This window comes from Uloborus diversus, chromosome 6 (assembly GCF_026930045.1).
Source record: "Uloborus diversus isolate 005 chromosome 6, Udiv.v.3.1, whole genome shotgun sequence".
Taxonomy (NCBI): domain Eukaryota; kingdom Metazoa; phylum Arthropoda; class Arachnida; order Araneae; family Uloboridae; genus Uloborus; species Uloborus diversus.
Window position 1 is genome coordinate 161,924,327 of NC_072736.1, and position 18,467 is coordinate 161,942,793.

Sequence of the window (18,467 nt, forward strand, 5' to 3'; positions counted from 1 at the left end):
ATCTGAAATACATATTTTACACTTTTAAAATTGATGCGATACAGATGAAGGGAAATAAAAAGTGTTAACCGGTACAATTATCTGATTTAGTTTCTAAACAGAAAATAGTACATTTTCGTGACTAACGGGGTAACGCAAATATTTTCAGTGAAATAACCAAACTAATTAAAGTGCTTATCTTATAATGTATGTAAAAAGAACAGTCAATTTTATTGGGTCAACATCTTGTCTTTTACAATAAAAATAGTTATTTTAAAAACTTGTAAAAAATTTTACATTACGCAAGAGAACTTACACATATGTTTTTTCCGTATGCTAAGCCTTTTCTACAACCTTGCACGTTTAGAGCCAGAAGAAAAGTACCGAATAGAATTTTTGCAAACTGTTACTGGTTTTATACACTAGAAAGTATGTTGAATGAAATGGTAGGTGGCTTTGTGAAAAAAAATTTCTGAGGCTAAGGTTGACGTTTTCTATGGAATGACCCTGATCAGTTTAAAAGCGTTTTTAAAAGCTTTTTCTTTCACTATATAATACTTGTTCAACATTGTTTTCAATTTCAAACTTGCAATATTTAGACCAGATTAGGGGTTAATCTATTCTCTTTTCATACGCAATACAATTTTTTAATGGTAAAACGAAAGTAAATACCCTATTTCTTTTGTTTATATTTTATTTATTTATTTATTTAATACGGATAGGTAACAGGTAAATGTTCTAAATTTCAAACAAATTTCAAAGCATAAACTCTTTAAAATAAAATATAAATATAAAGACTTTTTTTTTTAGCTTAGCTAGCACGAAAGAGTTTAAACTAAAATGTGTATATTTCTTCATTACAAGTGTATCGTAAGTTCATATGTTATTTTCAGTAATTTGCAGATTCAGTCCACAACTCAAAAAATTCATAAAAGCATCTTTTATTTCACTTAAAATATTACAAGTAACTATAACTAAAACTCTTGCAAATAATACTAACGAAATCAAACTTTATAATATTAATTCAAGATTCATGATATAAGGTTCAAAACAAGACTAACTGAACTAAAAGCAAGAACAAGAACTCAGAAGCTTCAAATAACAAGAAGACAAATTATACAGACAAGCAATATAATCAGTTTCCAACTGCGCCACCTAAAGTTAAAATTAAAGTTACATTAAAGCTTAAACAGCAAAATACTCAAGTATTGCAATTAATCGCAATATTTTTATACTTAATTCTAAATCATTCTAAATCATCCAATAAAATTTTAAATCAAAATTTGAGAGCAGAAATGGAGAGAGGCGGTATACACAGAGAGCTTTGTAAGAACAGCTTTCTTTACTATACCGCCTCTCTTCTTCTCTTATCCTTATATATTATTTCTGTAGCCTGTTTTTTTTGTTCCTACGCGAGATCTTCCTGAATTCTTGATCGATTTCTTTAATTTACACCTTATTTTAAAGCTTATCGTGCAGGCTAATGACGAAAAATAGACCCACGGTCTAAAAATTGTTTTCTTCTGTCAAAAAAAAAAAAAAAAAAAAAAAAAAAACTGTTTTAAAGAACCAGAATGGGGTTTTCGGTTAAATTTATAACTTTAACTTGCACTGTGACCGACAGAGCTGAATAGCTCAATCGGCAGAGCGTTCGACTGGTAACCAGGAGAATGAGGGTTCGGGCCCATGTCCGGACAATCTGCATCAAAAAAATTAGAGAAATATCGCACATTACATGAACACTTAATAACAATGAATAACAAATATGAGGGAATAGAATTAATGAGATGGAAACGCTTCTTGCTGCTATGAAAACTTGATGCAACGTGGATCTAAATTGCTTCTTAATTGTAAGGGTTTTTTTTTTAAAGCTTTGGTTCCGGTCAGAAAATTAAAGCATAATGTAAGCGAAAATATAAGTATCAGGTTTAAGATTTCAGACTGCAATGGAATAAGGTAAATAAATACCTTTGTGCTGAAAGAATTCAATTGGACAAAGATTAAGCCGAAGCTTAAACAAAAAGAAAATTTTGGTAACCGTGAACCGCAAGAAAGGAAAAGCTGAATGGAAGAAAAAAACACCACGAAATAAAATACTTAATTCTTTCTTTCTGGATTTTCCGTAACTAAGAGTTCCGTACTCTTGGCCTTTGCTTGCATTCCTATTGGTTCCTGATCGGTTTTTAATTTTCTCATTGGTGTTTGGCTAATCCGCTATTTTTATCTTTTAAGCTGCATGCTTATCTGCTCTTGGCTTTTGTTGGATGTCTTTTCATCCATAAGCTCATTACTTTTTGCATTGAAAAAGGCGTTCCATGTAACGCCGAAACACGTGTCTGCTGTAATTGGCAAATTTGCTTTTTTTAACGTTGTTTTTCTTACTTTACAATGGAATAGTTTTTTGTTCAGAAAAATAAATAAATAAATAAATCATATATTGAAATATAGATTCTTCTAATGAGTTTTTGACCCTTTGTACAAATAAGAAAATTTCTACCACAAATTGAAATTACGGTTTTCATTTGGTTAAACTATGAATATTTATTAGAATACGAAGTAAAACATCAAAATTACTAACAACTTGATGGGTAAAATATCATTTTTTTTTCTTCTTTCGGCAAAAAACAAACAGCCGGTCACATTTTTACTACATTCGAAAAGCTACGCTTAAAAAACGAACTTAGTTTCAAATGATTTTGTGTTTTAACCGTTCGGGAACACGAGCTGCCATCTAAGCAATAACGGTTCAAGCAGCCTGCGATGACAAATTGTATAAATTTTCAAAAATAAAAACACTTCTTTTCAATATCTTATTTTATAGATTATTTCTATGGATTATTTTTCTGTCGGTATGCGAGATCTTTCTTATTTTTTGAAGAAATTACTACAGTTATTATTCAGATAAGTTGACTGTTAACACAAGGGTGTTCTTCAGACCACTAAGCATAAAAAAAGTATTAGATTTAAAAATTCAGTTCTTAAGGGAATCCTTTTTGTGCAGAAAACCTTTCTGTTTGTATGCTGAAATGTATATTTTTCTCATAGCAGTGTTGACTTTTTGTATAAATAAAAAAATACTACCCCAAATTGGAATTACGAGTTTCACCCAGTAAACCTTGAACTATTTATTCGAATAAGATGTAAAACATTGAAATTATTATCAACTTCATTAGTAAGAAATCATTTTCTACTCTTCCGCTTTCGGTTAGGGGCAAGGGAGGAATGCATTTTGTCTACATTCAAAAAATTACACTTAAAAAATGGACTCAGTTCAACTGGTTTTGGTTTTGAATTTTAAATGTTCTATTAAAAGAAAAAAATGTGCTGCCATTCAAGCCGTAACGAGTAAAGCAGCCTGCTATGCGAAATTGTATCATTTCTCAAAAAATAAAACACTTATTTTCAATCTAATTCATTCTTTCTCTAAAATGTTTGTTTCAATCGCTACGCGAGATCTTCTTCATCTTTACTAATAATAAAGCTGATAGTCTGTCCGGATCTCTGTCTGTCGGGATCTCTGTCTGTCAGGATCTCTGTGACGCGCACAGCGCCTAGACCGTTCGGCCGATTTTCATGAAATTTGGCACGAAGTTAGTTTGTAGCATGGGGGTGTGCACTTCGAAGCGATTTTTCGAAAATTCGATGTGGTTCTTTTTTTATTCCAATTTTAAGAACAACATTAAATAAGATGGACGAGTAAATTACGAAATTATCATAACGTGGAACCGCAACATGGGCACAAGCCAATTGGCGAGAAAATTCACCATACATTATTTGTAAATATACAGGCGAACCAAAAGACCTTTTAATTTTCTTTTACGGGCAAAGCCGTGCGGGTACCACTAGTTCCTTAATAAAATTCCATGTTTTACGAATAATTTTAAAGCGTATCATGCTGACTAATGAAAAAACATAGACGCATGGCCTTTTTTTCTTTTTTGGCAAAAAGCATTTTTTGCTGTTTTATATTACACATTGCTTCAATGAATAGCATTCGAAAACGAAGGCGCAACTGTTCGGTTGGTTGGAGTGTCGTGCTGTTAATCAGGTTGGCGCCAATTCAAATCCGCGCCAATAAATATCTCTTTTTTTTCCCCCGTCAGATGCTCACATAGGCAGGACTGTATTTGTCACAACCACGTGTTTTCATATGCACAATTGCTGCTTTTTCACGAGTCACTCAGTCCCACTTTTAATGATATTTATGTTTGCATTGAAAATACGTACAGCCAAAAGTTGAACGATGATCACATTATCACAACGTTGTATTTAACTAGGTTTTGTTGCTGATGTCTTCAAATTACATGCCTTCTTTTGTGCATTTACTTTTTCCGTTTACTTTAATTCGTTAACTTTTTTCGATTCTTCCTCATAACGTTCTTTCTCTGAAATTTTTAAAGAGTGAAATGCCACATGAAAGGATTCGAAGCACAGTGCGGAGTTCCGCTCGAGTCAACTAGTTTTTTATTATTACGTTAAATATTTTGATTAAAACTGTTTTGTCCGAATGTCTTTTGGATATCAAGGAAAAGTCTTTTTTTCTGATTTGCTCAAATTCCACTTAGACAACTTGTTTCTCTACTTCATTCCATCGATTTGCCTGTTGTTATTAGAGAGGTTGCAGAGTTTTGAGTCGATGTTGGTAGTTTTCTGGAAATTATTAATCGGAAACCTATTGTGAACCAATTTCCTGGTTAACTAAATTAGGTTGAAATACACCGCCAGCTCAGTCATTTCCAGCCGAGGACTGCAGTTTCGTGCTTATTAGCACTCATCAGCCCGGCATAGGAAAGTGACTGAGCTGTAGGTGGCAAACCTCTTAAAGAAGCCAAGAGTGCCAAACAAACTGGTAGCTAATATAGAATTAGCACTGACCAGACGAGTGACCGAAGCAATAGTTCGGTTCAACTCACTTAACTCAATGAATATACCATGACTTACCTTCAATCTCCGAGTTGAACCGAACCATTGCTGCGGTCACTCGTCTGGTCAGTGCTAATTCTATATTAGCTACCAGTTTGTTTGGCACTCTCTGCTTCCTTAAGAGGTTTTCCACCTCCAGCTCAGCCACTTCCTATGCCGGGCTGATGAGTGCTAATAAGCACGAAACTGCAGTCCTCGGCTGGAATTGACTGAGCTGGCGGTGTATTTCAAGTATTTCTGCCTTAACCTTTAGGGCGGTAGCTTACTGAATAAATTAGGTTGAGTTAGGTAAAAACGCTGTGATTTAAAATTAACATAAATTAACAAACATATTACTTGAAATATATTTAATTTCAGATTTGGGTTCATGTATTTGGGTCGTTTCCGAAATTTTAAAAGTATTTTTTTTTTCTGGAAGAGCATGCTCAAAAACATAGGATTTGACCTTTTTTTAAAAAAAATTGACAAAGTTTAATGTTTTTAAAAAAATATTTTAATCAGTGCACAGATTCAATTTTATTTTTCCGCTTCTGCGCGTGACATGACAAGTGATGAAAGGCCATTCACTGAAGAGCGCAATATTTAATTAGCTTCTTAACTATCATATCGTGGAAACGCGGTAGACATCAAACATTCAGCGCGCCAGAAGAATGCGCGACAAAGTTCATAACTTGTGACGTCATAAAAACCACGCCTTATTTGAAAAATTGGACACTTAAAAAATATTAAACGTTCTAAAAATAAAAGATTTTCCTCGCTCCATGTTTTTTTTTTTTTTTTTGCTTATTCTATCAACTTCAGTGACTAAAAGTAGAACTTTTGACTCATGGAAACAATCCCATTCATTTGAACACAAAATGATGTTTCGAAAATGTGCTTATTTTTGGACACATGACAACCGAAACACGAAACAGTTAAGTGATTAATAAATATTTTTGTAGTAAGCTTTTTTGAAAGCTAGTTTCTTTCAACTGTTTTCTAAAAATTTTTTACATCGTGAAACACGTAATTTATAAAGTATTGTTTGTAAAAAATTCTTTATTTTTCTTTTTTATGATTGTACACTGATTTTTTTTCTAGGGTTATCAAAAGCTATGCTCATGTCTCCCTCTTAAAAATGTGGCTGGTATTATGTGCAGTGATGTAAAATACCCGGATATTTATTTTCGGGGGTAAGTACCCGGGTATATACCCGGGTAAATAACCAAAATGGTATTTACCTGGGTATTTATTTTCCAGTGAACTTTATTTGCAGAAAATACCCTCATTTGTGTATAATGATATTGCAATATGTATGTAGTATATTAAATGTAAAGAAAAAGTAAACACTGGAAAACGTTTTACCAATTTTTAATGTTACATACCTAAAACAATAAATCGGAAAACACAAATGTTATACAACATCATAGATTACTTGATTTAAATATCTACCCTTGTTTTCCTGTTTAGTAATAATGTAATTGCCAACTTTAAAAATAAGAGTAGTTGTGGTCAACTCAAAAAGAAAGAATGTTAAGTTTGGCCTTTAAACGGGGAAGGAAGATAATTGATATAGTGGGAACCAGAATCAATGATAGCAAGAATAAAAGGGGTAGTTACGTTGCTATTTCTAAAGTCCTTAAAACCATCGTTGGAAAAACCCGGTTAAAAAAAAATCTTAAAGTGACATTTAAAAAATCTACGAAGCAAAAAGTTAAAGGTAAGAAAGATTCCATCTTAACTTAAAATGAATCTTTCTGAAAAAAATATTTAAAACATTCTACGGAGTTTTTTTCTCGCTCTAAGAGAAAACTGGAATCATTCAAACATTTTAGAGTCAGACTTTGATTTTGAATTGTCATCTGAATTGCAAAAGTTATCAATTTTTAGGCGAAGAAATTCTTCACTTATAAGGGTCATTCGCCAGAAAGCGTAACTTTTGAACGCAAATATTTTTCAATTTCGAAACTTTTTGTTTTCTTTTTTTTTTCATTCTTACATGAAAGTGTTACCTACTAGAAGTAACCATAAACAATGGCTCAGCTAAGTTCCAATTAGTTTACTCATAAATTAAAAAAAAAAACTAAAAAATTCCTTGTGTGTTCGCGGAAATAAAAGAAAAGAAAAAAACTTTCAATGTTTAAAAATCGAGGCCAATTTAACATCAAAGTAGTAATTTTCTTAATTGTGCAAATTGAAAAAAAAACGAGCTATTTTAATGGTTAGTTGGAATCTAATATTAAGCTCTCTTAATTAAAGTACGGCTTAATTTTTAGTTATCTTTTTAGTTAAAATGTGTGTTAAAAATAGTAGTTAGGAAATTTGCGAATATAATGGCAATTTATAATTTTCAAACGCAAATATTTTTCAATTTCGAAACTTTTTGTTTTCTTTTTTTTTCATTCTTACATGAAAGTGTTACCTACTAGAAATAACCATAAACAATGGCCCAGCTAAGTTCCAATTGTTTTACTCTTAAATAAAAGAAAATTAAAACATGTCATGTTCATAGAAATTTTAAAAAAAGAAAAAAACTTTTAATATTTAAAAATCGAGGCCAATTTAATATAAAAGTAGTGATTTTGTTAATTGTGCAAACAATCAGCTATTTTAATGATTAGTGGGAATATAATATTAAGCTCTCTTAATTAAAGTACGGCTTAGTTAGTAGTTTTAAATGTATGTTAAAAAATAGTATTTAGTAAATTTGAGGATATACTGGCAATTTATAATTTTGGTAGAATGCCTATTATTGATGTATTTCCCCTCCATCATTTATTTTCACCTCAGAATTAATGACATTGATAAGGTCTGTCACGGAGGTGAGGAATTTTCCATCAATATAGGCCTAATAGATACATTTTTCAGGGAAATATATATATTTTTTCTTCGTTGCTACAATCTGCACATGTTAAACATATGAAAACATGTTCACTTCTTTTTTTACATTAGTTTACATCCCTGAATTCCAGTTCACAGAGGTGAGAGTTCACAATAACCACACTTAGTTTTTGAAACAAAATCCATCTTTTTGTTTTTCGACAGAAATCTCACAACTTCTTTATGGCTGAAAATAAACAAGGGGGCCCCCTTGTATCATGGAAAATAAAATGTGATAGCATTACTGCCACGTGTTAATGAGAAATGGCGTTTTGTGTTTAGGTAACGGAGGTGAGAATTTATTGTGGGACATGATAACTTATCCTGCTAAAACGAACTGGAACATAATATTAAACAATTAAATATACTTAAAAAATTAATATTTGAGACACTTGTGAAAGGAAGGATAAATAAATAAGTATATACTTTTAATTAAACAAGTTATTAACACTCCGTCGGGCGCAACTGATCTATTAGGCACACCTCGAATTCTTTAGTTAGCCACGCCTCCTCAATAGCTCATGGAAAAATGTATATTCATTTTCTCAAACTTATGTTACATTCGAAAATCATGAAAAACTGTTTTATTTATCTTCTTTGGTGTTTGTAGTTGACAATTTTTCGTAAGAAAAAGTAAACATGCGTAGAAAAGATCAGTAGATCAAAGTGTGCTTCCCAGGCTCAATGCGCCCGATCGTGTTCTACAACATATTGCGCCCGACGGAGTGTTAAGCAACATAAACAGTCACACCAGGTGTGTGACATGCCACGGAGGTGAGAATTCACATTTTGTGAACCAAAAATATATTTAGATAAACATTGTCATTAAAAAATTGTTGCCAGGTTTAAATAGATATATTTTTGATGAAATTAAAAAGCATTATTAAATGTATTGTTCCTTAAAAGTTTTACAGTAAAGGGCGTGTGACAGAAAAGTTAGTTTTTTAATAATGACCCATAAGGGTGATTCTAAAGAAAATGTATCTTTTTAACGCAAATTCTTTTTCAATTTCGAAACCTTTTGTTTTGTATTTTTTTTTTCATTCTTACATGAAAGTGTTACCTACTTGAAGTAACCATAAACAATGGCCCAAGCTAAGTGCCAATTATTTTACTCATAAATAAAAAAATTAAAAAAATGCCTTGTTCACAAAAATAAAAATAATGAAAAAAAAAAAAAAAACAACAACTATTAATATGTAAAAATCGAGGCGAATTTAATATCAAAGTAGTAATTTTGTTAATAGGGTCGTTTCCAAAATTTTAAAAGTATTTTTTTCTAAAAAAGCATGCTTAAAAACATAGAATCTGACCATTTTTTAAACACTTTCTTTAAGTTTAATATTTAAAAAAAAATATTTAAATCGGTGCTCTTTCATCGTTTAACGCTTCTGCGGATGACATCACAAATGATGAAATGCCATTCAGTGTTGCCATTCACGGTCCAAAATATTTAATTCGTCTCTTGACTCACGTGTATTGGTAACGATATGGTTGATAGCAAGCGTAGAGCGCAATTGTAATTCACTTCTTGATTATCATAACGTGGAAATGCGATAGAAAGATGCGCCGAAAAGTCAACCACAGCACAGCTATATAAACAGCCTGTATAACTCATGATGACGCGAATCGGAAACGTCGTCACTCAAATCTTTCTCGCAAAACTAATAAATTACTTTTAAATTAAAAAAAAAAAAAAAAACGCCTTCAAAAAATACCCAGGAACTAAAAAGCCAAAAATAACTGATTACACTTACATTCTATTTCCTACCCAACCATAGAAATAAAATTTATTTTACAATTCCAGTACAAAAATCAACTAAACTAAACACCGAATTATAAAATAAACACTGATTTAAATTACTATACGATGAATTATTTTAAATACCTAAGTAATTATATACGATCTCTTAATTTTTAATAACCTTTTGAAATCGGGGCCTCCTATAAACTACTACATAACGTAACTAACAACCCACCGAATCCTGAATTAAACACTAATTTAACTATACGCGAAATTAGTCTTTAAAACTAAACCTACTCAGTTACGTTAGGTTGTAGTTTATAGGAGGCCCCGACTTCAAAAGGTTATTAAAAATTAAGAGACCGTTTATAATTAGTTAGGTATTTAAAATAATTCATCATATAGTAATTTAAATCAGTGTGTATTTTATAATTCGGTGTTTAGTTTAGTTGATTTTTGTACTAGAATTGTAAAATAAATTTCATTTCTATGTTTGGGTAGGAAATAGAATGTAAGTGTAATCAGTTATTTTTGGCTTTTTAGTTCCTGGGTATTTTTTGAAGGCGTTTTTTTTTTAAATTTAAAAGTAATTTATTTTTTGCTTTTTAGCGGTGTAAATAACACGGCGAGCGTCTCGGAGACTTCCGACGACTGTGAAGAAAGGCTTTTTCAAATGCGTAACTAATGTACAAAAAAAATTGTCTTCATCATTTGTTCAACTTTATTAAAGTTTGCTTTCAGAAAGCAAATGCACGAGTCACTAAAAAAAAAAAAAAACGAAATCGCTTTAAGTTTAAATTTGTAAAATTGTAAATTTTAGAATTGTAATATTGTAAATTGTAATTTATGTTTCGCAATTAGTGTCATGTAACTCGTGATAAAAGTCGCATGTTTCTTCACGTGCAATCCTTCATTTAGTAATTCCCTTATATATTCATTCATTAACTGATTCGCTTATTTATTCACTATTTTATTCATTCACTAGCCGCCTACGGCGACCAGCTGGTCCGCCTTTTTGCGCCAGGATTGCCGCCTTCGGCGGCTGCTTAGACAATTTAGCGACGGTATTATTAATGTTTTTCTCTATATATTAATATTATCATTCGCCCTTTTACACCAATGTTGCCGCCTTCGGCGGCTGCTTAAATAAATTTCGTCGTGGTATCAATCAATCTCTATCTATCTATATCATTAGTAATTTGAATAAAATATCTTCTAGATCTATCTCCAGTTCCGTCGTTTGGAATATTTTTAAAGGAGGGGGAGGGGAGACACAAACGGTGTATTCTTCATGCAAAATTTGTCGAAAAATAACAAAAAGCACTTCCACTTTTATGTGAAAGCATTGTTTTTTCAAAGTCATGTTGTGTGTGTGTGGGGGGGGGGCATTGACACCCCTTTGAAGTTCCTTAAATGACGGGCATGTCTCCTTCTTGCTGTCCATCTACTATATCGACCTCTATATTTTTCTATCTATCTATACGATCTATGCATATCTACCTCTGACCAGTAATTAACAATCTTTTTTTATTTATATAAGTATTAATTCGAAAAAAACATTTTTTGTCCTCTCAATCTCTATCTATCTCTGCATCTACCTAACCTAACCGTCAATCCGTAACGGAAACAGAGATCGTGCCAAAAACCGCGGGCTTATTTAATTAATATTGCCCGCAAAAAAAAAAAAAAAAAAAAAGCTCTATGTTCCCCCATAGTATTAAAAAGTAGCGCTTGCAAAAAGATAAAAAAACTAAAAAAAAAAGGTGAAGAGAAGGCAAACGATTTCAGTTGGATCACGTGATGCGGTAAGTTCGGAACTCAGTCGGCAAGCGAAGAGCTCGCGTTGCGTTCTGCATTAAAAAAATTGTAAAAAAAAAACTATTGCGTATTTTTAAAAACTTTTTTCTTCTGAGGGGGGTGAAATGTTTTTACTATTACCAACTAAAAATTTAGAATTGAGGGTTCAATACTTTCTGCGGGATGGGTTTCGAAAAAAACTAAACCCAGAAAAAAATGCAAATTAAAGGTTTTTTCAAAAATTTATAAAAAATAGAAAAATTGCTCTATCTTCAAAATTTTTTCATTCATCATATTTAAAATTAAATTTCCTACACTATAGTACAAAAAATATTTGTGTGGTGCGATTGGTTCGGGTTCTGTGAGGTGAAAAGTACTAAAAAATGCAAAAAAACACATAAAACATAAAATAACTTTTTTTCTAATTAAAATATCAAAAATCGAAGCCCGAGGTGCACATCTTCGGCAAAAACTGCATCTGTATACTAAATTTCATCTTTCTAGGCCTTACCGTTTTCCCGGGATGCGCGCCACAAACACACACACACACACACACACAAACATCTTATTTTATTATATGTATAGATGTACTTTTTCCCGTACATTAGTTAATTTTTTGTTTATTTTTTTCATTTTATTTTTATTCATTCATTCATTCATTCACTTATTCATGTAATCAAAAATATCCTTAATAATAAAGTAAAAATATTCCATTCGAAAAAAAAAACATTCATTTTTCACTTTGCTCCATTAAAAAAAATAAAAAAAAAGTGAAATTTTCCACTTTTTTTTTTTTTTTGACACTACAAAGTTACTGCCAAAAATAAATAATAATGTTTCAGAGCAAGTTTTATTATAAAATATGTTGAACTTTCTTTATGAACTGTAAGTTTTAGAACAAAATTCCAGTTTGAAAAAAAGTACGTGAACTTAACCATTTCACTTTGCCCCACATTCCTCTACTAGTAAACTCATGCTCTCTTAATTTTCCCACAATCCTATGATGAACAATCCTATAATGCAGAGGTTCCCAAACTTTAGACCTCCACGGACCCCCATGGACCCCCTCCGAAAAAACTACGAACTTCGCGGACCCTCCTCCCCCAGCACTTGTGCAAAAAAAAAAAAAAAATCACACAATTAAATCTCCCCCCCCCCTCCAATATATTTTTACGTTTTTTTTCCCCTTTAAATTTATTTATTCATTATTATGTATTTTTTCAGAGCTCTTCATTCTTACATTATTATTCTGAACTAGGGAAGTAAAATCCTATTTGAAATTCAGTTAGGAATAAAAATGTTTTATTTGAAGCATAATATTCCAGCTGTAAAATGAGCCTCAATGTTTGCATTTTACTTAATATAGTTTTCTAACAATATGAACTTCGTCATGTACACAAAATTAGCTAATGTGTAGTGTGTTTACTTCCGAGAGTTCCGGGGAGGGGGGGGGGCGCTGCTTACTGCATGTACTTAAACATACAGTGAAGCCTGTGTAAGTTGACCACTTTCGGTGCAGTACTTTGGTGGTCAACTTAGACAGGTGGTCAATTTATAGAGGGTAGTAATGAAAACTTTTTTTTGTCATTTTTTGTGTCCCATGCATTCTTTTTTAACTAATTGGAATACTTTAAACTCACTTTCATTGTTTAACATTACATTTAAACAATAAGACAAATTGTTGTTTAAATATTTTTAGAGATTATTTACCAGAATGATGCGCAAAGCATCATACAAATTTAAAATTTCTGTAAATCGATCAAAAAAAAAAAAAAAAAAAAAATGTCTCACTGCTTATGAAAAAGTACTTACTTGATATTAACAATTCCTAAAAATACATAACAAGTCAAAAGTGACTCAAATTCTTCATTTGATTTTTTCTATTACATTTGTAACCATGGTAATCTACTTTTTAACAAAATAACTCCTTATTGAAGTTTGGTACATTTTTTGGGACTCAACATTAGCTTAATGTTTTTCGATAGAAACATAAATATCCATAGGTTTTTCTAAAAAGTCTGGTTGCTTAGTTGAGGCATAACTGATTAAACTTTTATTACAATTCAATGCTTTTGCCAAGTGGTCAACTTACAAAGGGTTTTCTACAATACTCCAAACCAAAGCTGGTGTACATTAGTGGTCAAGATAGAGAGGTGGTCAAGCTACAGAGGTTTTCTTTATTATATAAGATAGGACTAATTTCGTTCTTCACAAAAGTGGTCAACTTACAAAGGTGATCAACTTTACAGGTTTCACTGTACCTCATAAATGTGCTTTCTTTTTGAATAAAAATATCGCTACTCGTCCTTAAATCTCAATAATATTCAACGTTTTAGCTGGATAGCCCCCCGGGGACCCCCTGACATAGACTCGCGGACCCCTGGGGGTCCGCGGATCACAGTTTGGGAATCTCTGCTATAATGTATTCAGCTGAACATTGCCTAATTTCAAATGATTCTGTCCTTCATAAAAAATAAGTAGTAAACCGACAAGTAGGTTTGGATCGTTTCAGACTATTTCATTGCATTATTGGATTTAAAATCTGCAAAGTGAGTTGAACCACCAGTATATATTTTTTAATACTGCAAGTGAGTCGATTCACAATTTATTTTTTAATATTTTCATCAAAGCTTTCAACAAAAAATAGTAAACTGTATACTACATTTGTATGTATCATTTTTATACATTTTATTTCGTATTTAGATAAAAAATTATCATTTATTCACCGTTCACTTTTTCCCCAAAGTACCCAGTTTTTTTTTGGGGTATTTACCCAAACCTAGGGTAAATACCCAAAAAATATTTGCTGGGTATTTACCCGATCCACATCACTGATTATATGCCAATCGTACCTAGATCATAGACTTCATCAAATGAATGTGTGCGGGATCTACTGATGTTTAGTCAGTATTTCTTCAGTTAATATTAGGTACGTGTTATTTTAATGTAAATATTAATGTCACAAACACAATAAATCACAAACACCAGTGAAATAGTTCATCTCAAATACTCATGCCTTCATTTATTAAATCACTTACGTACTCATTCATAAATTAATTAATTCATTAACATTCCTTCATTCATTAATTCACTTATTTATTTGTTCAGTCACTTATATTTTCTTATTCAGTCACTTATTTTCTTATTCATTCATTATTGTTTTCACTTATTTATTTTTCTCGATTTTTCATGAAACTATTTGTTTATTTATTCGTTTATTTTTTCATTATTCATTCATTCATTCATTTATTTATTCATTTAATATATTTTCTTTTTATTTTCCTATTAAAATAATATTTTTAAGCAAAAATAAAAAATGTTTAGTGGGAAAAATATTTTATTTTTCACTTTGTCCAATGAAACAAAAAGGTGAAATTTTGCCACTATTTATTTTTATTTTTATTTTATTTTTTATTTTAAAGGTACTAATTTACTGCCCAAAAATTAAAAATAATATTTCAACGGAAGTTTTACTGTAAAAAAACCGTTCTTCCTTTATGCTTTGTAATTTTTGAAGCAAAACATTCCAATTAGTTCATTTTGCAAAACTCGACTTATCTTAACTTTTAAATGCAACTTTTCTATTTCAATTTGCCTCACATTTCCCTGCTTAGAAATTTTAAAATCGCACTTTTTTTTAAATGTCAAAATATTAAACTAGCGCAGCAGTATATACAATGATTGAGAACTATTTAGTTTTAATTCTCAAAATAGACCTCAAACAGGCACAATAACTTTTTATTATTTTTCAGTGATACAAAAATTAAATCAAGTAATTTTCAAAATAATAATAATTAACAAAATATCAAATTCCGAAAAGTAAATTAAAATTTATAATTGAGTAGTTATTACAAGTTGTGATCAATAGACATTAGTAAGGTAACGCCCCCAATAATTGGCAAGTCACCAGGGATTGGCATTTCCAGCAAAAAAGTCCTAAAATAAGATTTATATCCAATCTTTTAAAAGTATACCAACTGAATGTACATTTACCTTAAAGATTATAATTTCAATTCATGTTACTAAATGGTAATAGTGCATAAGAAAGAGAAAAAATTTGCCGCGTGTGTCAAATCAGACATTTTTGTTGAAGCTTCTTCTCTGGCTTAAGGGAAGCATGCACATCAATCCATTAAAACCCGACTTAAAATATATTTTAAGTTTTGATTGCCAAAAGTTTTGTTTAGTTGAAAGGTGTTACTTTAAGTGGGTAGAAGTACATTTTTGTTCCTTTTCATATTTTTGAAGAAGTGATGGATACCATTTAGTGGTGCTTCAGTTTTGCTAGTTCCCAGTAATTGGCACATGCGCCAATAGTCACTAATGTGTTACTAGTTTGATTTCTGATATTTTTGCAGCAACAATATTATATTATGTACATAGGTTGTGCTATTGATTTGAATAATACAGAATCTACTGTTAAATTTTTAAGAGAAACAATACAAAACCAATATGTTAGGCCATCACAGTCAGACATTGTGACTGTACAGAATTATTTCATTTTTTATGGTCCCTTAGAATCATCGTGTAATGTTTCTTTTTCTGCGGAAACAGAAAAAGACAAAACTGTATACCGACTGATGAAAAAGCAGTAATCTCAATATTTTTTTCCATGTAACATTACAAATTTTTTTTTATTTCTCTAAAATACTTTTTCAACGTCAAAATGTGTGATTTAAGCTTAATTTATGTAAAATTACCTACTTTAAAATAACATTAATTATGTTTCTTACGATGATAAAAATTGTATGTAATCTAAAAGTAGAAAATAAAGTGATTTTCCAGTTCTAATTATATGTGCCAATAACTGGATCACAAGGTGTCATACACTGGGGTATCAGGTGCCAATTACTGGTGATTTTGTTAACTTTCTATACATATATTTTTATAAAAATATCTATTCAAATATTTTTGCTTTCAGTGAACTAAATAGATACACAGATGTGCATTCTTTGATATAAAAATATTTGCAAGTGAAATTTTTTATCTATGTAATGAAAACAGAGGTAAGTTTAAGGACAAACTCTTAAAGTGCCAATTACTGGGATCGTCACCCTATCATTCTATACCGTCTAAGAGCCAGACTTTGAATGGAGTTTGATGAAACATGTTACTGTCACCGACAGTTTTAAAAATTATTAAAAATATACTAGGTGGGCTCTGCTCCCTGCTCGTTTCGCTTACCAACTCCTGTTTGGCACCTGCAGTAGCTAAATACCGGGGGTGACATTTTGATGTTTTTTCCCCTGAATGTCCTGTGGACTGTTTGTATCATACATTTGGCGTCTTCAAGTTTAGAGCGGTGAGACAGGGAGGAATGGCTTTCCTTGGATGTCCTGTTTACAACGGTACCAGTGACCAGGTAGACACTGAAAATCCGAAGGAGATACGGTTACACACACACAAACACACAAAGTAAGTTTTTGAGATACAGTAAACTTCCGTTTATCCGTGATTGGATTATACGCGGGGCAATTATCTATGAGTCAGTCAACAGCCAGGAACAAGCATTTTCGGAGCAAAACGCAAATACCAATGGCTATTTTTTGTCGAAAAATTTTAAATTTAAACTCAGTTGTCTTTGTTTTATTTATTTATTCATTTTTTGTACTTTCTTCGTCATATATACACGTACACGTGTTCTATTAATGTTAAGTTCTGATGCGCAAAAATGCAAAAATGTACTGAAAATATATACAGTACATTTTTACTGTTCTGTTTATATTTTCACTGTTTGTAGAAAGTATTATCCATTAATACAGTTAAGTTTTTGAGGAAGGACAATTTTTACCTGATTTGTCCCTTATTTTTTTATCTTTTTGCGGTTTATTTGCGATTTTTATCGTCCGCGAAACGTGTTCCACCCAATTCCGCGGATAATCGAGAGTTTACTGTAGCTCGTATTTGGGCCACTTGGTGAAAAACCGTCATTTGACCTTTTTTGGGGGGCTCATATCGTTTTAGAAAACTAAAACTGGTGTTCTGCTTTCTTAATCCTGATACCACCTTAGAGAATGTTTTTATAGTCGGAGGCACAAAATTATCTATTTTGAGTAAACAGTTAAATCGGTAGTAACCAAAATGAAAGTAATTACCCGTTTTTGGAATGATTCCTCTAGTACAGCTATTTATCTCCAGTTTTATCGACATTTCAAATTCTCCCCTCATCCCTTTAATATATGAAAAGGTATGATTGAAACTGAAAAACAAAAGGGGAAGGGGATTTAGTGTCGGCGAAACAGAGGAGACAAAAGTACAGCGTTTCTTAAATTCTTCGACAACTTTTTTTTTGTCCATTTTTATCGCAGAAACCCTGGTTTTTCTTCAATAGTATAGTTTGAATTTAACACTCTGAAAATGTTTTTTTTTTGCTGTAAAAATAAAAATTACTTCAACTACTATTTATTTTCTTCGAAAAGCAACTTCAAAAAATGAGCACAACATTTCTTAAACTAAATTTATCAAATCTGCAAAGTTTTAACGATGCGAGTGATACTTATTTTATACAGGGTGTCCTGAAAAAGACTGACTGTTTTCAAAAATGCATAACAGGAAAACGGTAAATGATAAAAATCAAATCCCCCCCCCTTGCAGAAAATTCATGTGGCGGGCCGTAAATTTTTCCCTTCCAAAGATGCAAATTTTAGTTCAAAAATTTTCCAATAGATGGCGCTGCAGATAGTAAGCGCGTAAATCAAAGGAAATATAAAAAATTACATCATAATTTTTCGAAAAATGTTTTTAATAAACAAAATTACATAACAATATTTTCAAAATGTCTACCGTCGGCTGCAATCACATGTCGCAATCAAAGGAAAAATCGGTGAATTTTAATTCTTAATTTTCGACTTACAGGCTTACTACCCACAGCGCCATGTAATGAAAAAAATTTAAACTAAAATTTGGATCTCTAGGGAAAAAATTTACGGCCCATCATATGACTTTTCTGCAAGAATTTGATTTTTATAATTAATCGTTTTCCTGTTATGCATTTTTGAAAACAATCGGTTTTCAAGACACCCTGTACATTAAACTCACGGTTATGCAACATTCAAACAGCGTCCGCACATCACGTTCGCCACGTCAAGCGGACACACTTACGTTTTCCGAACAGGGGGAAGCATTCATACATTCGAACGCGCGTAAAGCACATATCGATGCTCTC